Here is a 7,063-nt window from a genome sequence, read left to right on the forward strand (position 1 = left end):
TGCGATTTTTTTTTCTATGTAAACAAACAGGAATTTTGACAGATAAGATTGTAAAAGCTGATGATCAGCTGTGCGGACGAGGCTACCTTATTAAGTGTACACTGGTATGACTGTTCTTATATTAGAACACTAGAAACTGGCGACTCTGACTCTCTCTCTCTCTTGAATAAATAAGATCTTTCTCGGATGACTTTTAACTGTAGTTTATTGTAGATCAATCGAATTATTACAGATTCCGCTAATTATAGTTGTCGATTTTGTAAGGCAATGGGCTCAAAATTAGTAGTGTAATTTGGTGATCTTGAGTGTTAGTTAGCAGCCTGATCTTATTTCATTCCCAGTTGAGAGTTTTAAACTCACTGAGAATCAGTTAACCACAGCCAGATTTAGGTTCTGTCCAGTGTTACGTTTTGATGAGGTTGTTTGCTACTTCTGAGCATATTTTCACTTCCAATAGAGTGATATTTCCTCATGACTCTCCGTTGTATCAACTTTTCGAGATCCTAATATGACAACTTAACTGATCGTGTTCATTTATAGTTGAGTAGTTGAATAGATTCCCCAACTTTCTTTTCCAATTCTTAGTATTTAATATAAATTGGGAGTCATTTCCACAGTACTTCCTGAATGTGATTCTAATAGCCGTGATACACGGTTGTCAGATCTTACAACGTTGACAGCAAAATGTTCAGAAAATGTCTAACAATCGTCTGAATTTATAATTTTTTTCTTTTACAGCGTTGTCAGAAAAAGCATAACTGACAATATTCAAATACAGAATTTGTAAGTTTACACTATTATTAGACATTTTCCGCATATTTTAGTGCCCCGGGATAACTTCGGTAGTGTTGCCGAGAACAACAGACACCTCGCAGTCGAGTGACTGTGGGACTATGCGTTGGAAATGAGTTGGTATTAATTGTATATGATACGGGATGTGAGGTTCGGCGGGCAAATGAATGTGTCGTATGTTTTTCTCTTATAAATGTGTGTTGTTCAGGGTTTACTCAATTCATATCAGAATTACCACAGTGTGTCCCTGTGAGTAAGAACAAAGTCTACGGCTTATTGATGATCGTACTTCGGTCTATCGGTTACGTCTCTAGGTGCTGTTGCCGAATCAACAGACGCCATCCAATGGTCAAGAGATTATATAGCTCGAGTACTCCAGCAAAGTACTTGTGCATGGGCCGGTCAGAACCAATGTACAAAAATTACCACCGGCGTTCTTCATTGAAGAACAAAGGGACGATGGTAGACCGTTCTCAAGTTTAAACAGTGGTTGAAAAAGACCACCGTAGGATAAGGCCGTCAAGGCCTTATCCTACGGTGAGAGAGTTTTACGTGAGCACCTGCTCACGTAAAACTCTCGACATTCCTGCCAACGTTGTAAGATCTAACAATCGTGCATACATAGCATAAGAAATGAATCTTAACACTGGTGAGTAACAGGATAAAGAACTTCTACGATCACTATGGGATTCCACGTGAGCCTCTCTTTAAAGTTTAAATGTTGTCAAATGTTTGATATCTTCTCACGAAACAAACAACTACTAATTACTGTCTTATCTCTTTTAGAATCTATAAATTGCCATCTGTAGGACATATTTCCCAGACGATTTGTTGTTAACGGGGCCTCAGAAATTATTTATCTTGTTTTGTTCTCTTACTAAAGTTTCTTTATTATTTCCATCATATGATAAACATATGTCCATTTCGTAAGATATGTGTTAAAAAACGGATGTTGGTTTGCACTCCTAAAATACATGCAGTAGGGTCATAAACTACTCTAAGCAAATAGTGTGTGTGTGTGTGTGTGTGTGCGCGCTCGAGTCTTCATCTTTATGTGCGAAAAAACAATATTTTTTGAAATGAAATTGTGTTTTTGTAAACATTTGAAAAAGAAAAACATATTTTTTCATGACAACAATAAAAGGAAAATGTTAAGAAAAGTCCAACAATTTCTTATAGTTTGTTTGCGTTTTTTGTCAACAAAATTATAAAATTTGGTTTGTCAATAACACCACGTGACTGCCAGTAATAACTAACAAATAAACTACCTGTTGTTTTGGTTACCATTCCATTAATTCATAATATGATAATAAATATTGACATTACAAACAGGTAAACGTGTGCTACTTGCTAGTGTGCTGTTTGCTAGTAAATGATCTATTTGTTGCTAGTGTAAACAAACAAGATTAAACATGTTTAAACAAAATGTTCATCAGCTTCCTGCGAGGCAATGTTTCCAATACCGCTTTAAAATTAGATGTTCCCAGATTGGTATTCTTTTCTTAGTGATCAGTGAAAGATCGACATTGTATTCGCTCTTTAATTTGAAGGGACTTGGGGGTTCTTTTACCATTCAGATGTTGCCTTATTTCTTATAAAACCGGTGGTCTTTAATAAGGCATTGGAACCTGTGAGTGTTCTTAAAAAAATATACGTAGAAGTGTTTGAGAGAGAGAGAGAGTTTAAGGCGAGTTCTTATTCACAGAGATAGTACAAATTCTAAACAGAAGAAAGCATGAAGTGCATTTAACGCGATGATGATGAACAGATCTGATCGCAGGGATGAAGTTTGATAGTGTCCCTAAAACTATAGAACAATATCGAACTGAAACTTCTTTCAGTTTCAATGTCAAACTGAAACTTCTATCATCTAGAGATAAATGAAATGCTTTATGTGAACACCTGCCGTGTAGGCCTTATTTCATAATGGTCTTTTTTAACCACTCGATAAGCTTTTGTGACGATTCATCACCGCCCTATTGTGCTTCTTACATCCCGGGGAAAACTTACGTATGTGGAGTTTTATGGTCCAGTATTCGTCCACTACAGTATACGAGTACTAGAGCTATCTAATCTATGACCGCTGCTGCCCTGTAGCTTAACTTCCAAGATGCAAAATTTACAACCATCACTTTTGTTTACGACACAGAAGGGATATCCTCTGTTGAGTGACGTAACCATACGAATCCATTAAATAAGCCCAAGATTTTGTTCCTAATCACAGAGTAGAAATTGTAGTAAATCTGGTATGAGCAGAGTTTTCTCTAAACATATCAGGACATGGAAGGAAAATAGCATCACTTGTATATGATACCTTTTATCCATTAGCTTTCAACCCATAACATCCGACACGTTCATTCTGGTATATGAGCTAACAAGACCGGTATAACTCTTGATTCATCCTGTATCATATACATTTAATACCAACTCATTTGCAACGCTTTTAGTCCCAAAGTCACTCCTCTGTAAAGGCATCTGTTGTCATCGGCAACACCACCGAAGTTATTCCGAATTATAGACTTTAACGTACATCAGTCCTTTAATCGTAACTCACTCTTCCAGCGAATTTAGGTTTAAACACAGCCATTACATGGATGCCGAAGGAACTTCAAGCAACTGTCCAGACAGGACACAGTTCTGCGGGCAACAGGCATTTAAAACCAACTCATTTGCAAAGCTTTTAGTCCCACAGTCTCTCCTCTGTAAAGGTATTCGTTGTCATAGGCAATAGCACCGAACTTATCCCCATTTATAGACTAACTTTTAGACTTTTAGACTTTTATACTCTTTAACCTCAACTCACTCTTCCAGCTAATTTAGGTTTAAACGCAGCCACTACGTGGATCCTGAAGGAACTTCAACCAACTGATCAGCCAGGACATAGTACTAGATTATGTGGTTCTCTAATTCAATCCAAGTAATATTCGAGGAATGAATTGACTAGAAGTACTGAAAGCACATCTTTTCCCCTGGAGATTGGAATAACACCAAAGTGGGGTCATTCATGAAGATAACATACCCCCGGGGGTCATCTAGAGACAATGAAGATTTCGGATATTTCTCATTGGATAGTAAAAACGAGGAGATCTACCTTCTCCATTTATAATCAACTTTTCGAAGTTAGTGATCACTGCAGAACAAATTTGTTCTCATTGGATAGTAAAAACGAGGAGATCTACCTTCTCCATTTATAATCAACTTTTCCAAGTTAGTGATCACTGCAGAACAAATTTGTTATGCATCACTGATCTCTTTTACAATATACAAAATAAAGAAAATCAGCCGAATATTTAAGAGAATAAAACTCTTTAATCCCTTTTTTCTTTTTTTTTCAAAGAAAAGTATGGAGAATACTGATCATGTACGATCTTCAAAGTTATAATCTTAAATTATTGGAATGAAAATACGCAGATCTTTTGATTATTATTCTCGAGAAGTTTAAATATAAATTAATTTAAACTTTCGATCACTGAAGCTAAAAACCAATGATCTCTGATATTTTCAATCAAAAATTCTCAAAATCTATGATCACTGTTATTTTCCACTAACACGTTAGGAGATTCTTAAACATTAAACCATATTTATAGCTCAATGATCTTCATTTCCATAAACAAATAAATTTTTCCACTTCAAATTCTTCGTATGTCTAGAAGTTTAATGCTGACTCTTTTTAATCAACATTTAAGAATCAAGAATCAAATGACTTTTTCACCTATTAACACACATATTTTTGTCGTATTATTTATGTAACCAATTAACTGACTGACATCAACAACGTCTATATATGATAATGATATTGATGATCATCATCACCATTTTATTTTTTTTTTTGCTTATTTTTTCTAAAGACAATATCGTTACGGTTTTGTGATTATGTTTACACACCCTATAGAGATGAGAAATTAAGTCAAGCTTGACATTAATCAATTTTGTTACTATTTTAATTTATATTTTTTTAATTCTATCGTTTGTTTTCTGCTTCTTTGTTTTTCAAAGTTTTAATAGATTTTCATTTTGATTGTTTTTTTCCCACCAGCTAATTGTAGTGGTTTTAAGAGAAATATAAAATCAATAAAAATGTTTTTTTTCTTCTTCCTAAAACACTTATGGTTTGCATAAGGCAATTGTGTTAAGAAAAGTGGAAATAAATAAAAAAACAACCCTTAGAGGATGTGGTACTTAATTTGGAGACACGTTTTGATAAGGAAATGCATTGTAATGTTCATTTACAATCAATTTAAAGGGAAAAGTGTTAAATGTTTAACAAATTGACAGGAAATACTAAAGAGATTTGGAACAAGTCCATCCTCTGGCTAAACTAGAAGCGCTTGGGCTTAATCAATGAAAATCTGTGATCACTTATATTTCTTACCAAAACTCGATTTTTGATTGAAAACATAAAAGTGCATTTTCTGGCTAAACTAGAGGCGCTAGGGCTTAAACAGTGAAAATCTGTGATCACTTATATTTCCTACCAAAACTCGATTTTTGAGTGAAAACATAAAAGTTGAGTAGAACTTAAACAATGAAAATCTGTGATCACTTATAATTCTTACCAAAACTCGATTTTTGAGTGAAAACATAAAAGTGCATTTTCTGGCTAAACTAGAGGACCTATAGCTTAAACAATGAAAATCTATGATCACTAAAGAGATTTGGAACAAGTCCATCTTCTGGCTAAACTAGAAGCGCTTGGGCTTAAACAATGAAAATCTGTGATCACTTATATTTCCTACCAAAGCTCGATTTTTCAGTTAAAACATAAAAGTGCATTTTCTGGCTAAACTACAGGCGCTTTAGCTTAAACAATGAAAATCTGTGATCACTTATATTTCCTACCAAAACTCGATTTTTGAGTGAAAACATAAAAGTGCATTTTCTGGCTAAACTAGAGGAGCTAGAGCTTAAACAATAAAAATCTGTGATCATTTATATTTCCTACAAAAACTCGATTTTTGAGTGAAAACATAAAAGTGCATTTTCTGGCTAAACTAGAGCAGTTAGGGCCTAATGGATGAAAATCTGTGATCACTTATATTTCCTACCAAAACTCGATTTTTGAGTGAAAACATAAAAGTGCATTTTCTGGCTAAACTAGAGGAGCTAGAGCTTAAACAATGATAATCTGTGATCACTTATATTTCCTACTAAAACTCGATTTTTGAGTGAAAACATAAAAGTGCATTTTCTGGCTAAACTAGAGGAGCTAGAGCTTAAACAATAAAAATCTGTGATCATTTATATTTCCTACAAAAACTCGATTTTTGAGTGAAAACATAAAAGTGCATTTTCTGGCTAAACTAGAGGAGCTAGAGCTTAAACAATGAAAATCTGTGATCACTTATATTTCCTACCAAAACTCTATTTTTGAGTGAAAGTATAAAAGTGCATTTTCTGGCTAAACTGATATTCTGATATTTCCTACAAAAACTCGATTTTTGAGTGAAAATATAGAAGTGCATTTTCTGGCTAAATTAGAGGAGCTAGAGCTTAAACAATGAAAATCTGTGATCACTTATATTTGCTACCAAAACTCGATTTTCGAGTGAAAACATAAAAGTGCATTTTCTGGCTAAACTAGAGGAGCTAGAGCTTAAACAATGAAAATCTGTGATCACTTATATTTCCTACCAAAACTCGACTTTTGAGTGAAAACATAAAAGTGCATTTTCTGGCTAAACTAGAGGAGCTAGAGCTTAAACAGTGAAAATCTGTGATCACTTATAATTCTTACCAAAACTCGAATTTTTGAGTGAAAACATAAAAGTGCATTTTCTGGCTAAACTAGAGCAGTTAGGGCCTAAAGGATGAAAATCTGTGATCACTTATAATTCTTACCAAAACTCGATTTTTGAGTGAAAACATAAAAGTGCATTTTCTGGCTAAACTAGAGGAGCTAGAGCTTAAACAGTGAAAATCTGTGATCACTTATATTTCCTACCAAAACTCGATTTTCTGGCTAAACTAGAGCAGTTAGGGCATAAAGGATGAAAATCTGTGATCACTTATATTTCCTACCAAAACTCGATTTTTGAGTGAAAACATAAAAGTGCATTTTCTGGCTAAACTAGAGGAGCTAGAGCTTAAACAATAAAAATCCGTGATCACTTATATTTCCTACCAAAACTCGATTTTTGAGTGAAAACATAAAAGTGCATTTTCTGGCTAAACTAGAGGAGCTAGAGCTTAAACAATGAAAATCTGTGATCACTTATATTTCCTACCAAAACTCGATTTTTGAGTGAAAACATAAAAGTGCATTTTCTGGCTA

The 7,063-nt window shown here is 34.3% G+C and overlaps 1 protein-coding gene across 2 annotated transcripts in view; it reads left to right on the forward strand.

Moving 5' to 3' along the window:
- Positions 1-7,063, forward strand: part of LOC111679601 (centrosomin) — a 52,742-nt gene that overhangs the window by 18,450 nt on the left and 27,229 nt on the right. The window lies entirely within an intron of this gene.

This window comes from Lucilia cuprina, chromosome 6, assembly GCF_022045245.1.
Source record: "Lucilia cuprina isolate Lc7/37 chromosome 6, ASM2204524v1, whole genome shotgun sequence".
Taxonomy (NCBI): Eukaryota; Metazoa; Arthropoda; class Insecta; order Diptera; family Calliphoridae; genus Lucilia; species Lucilia cuprina.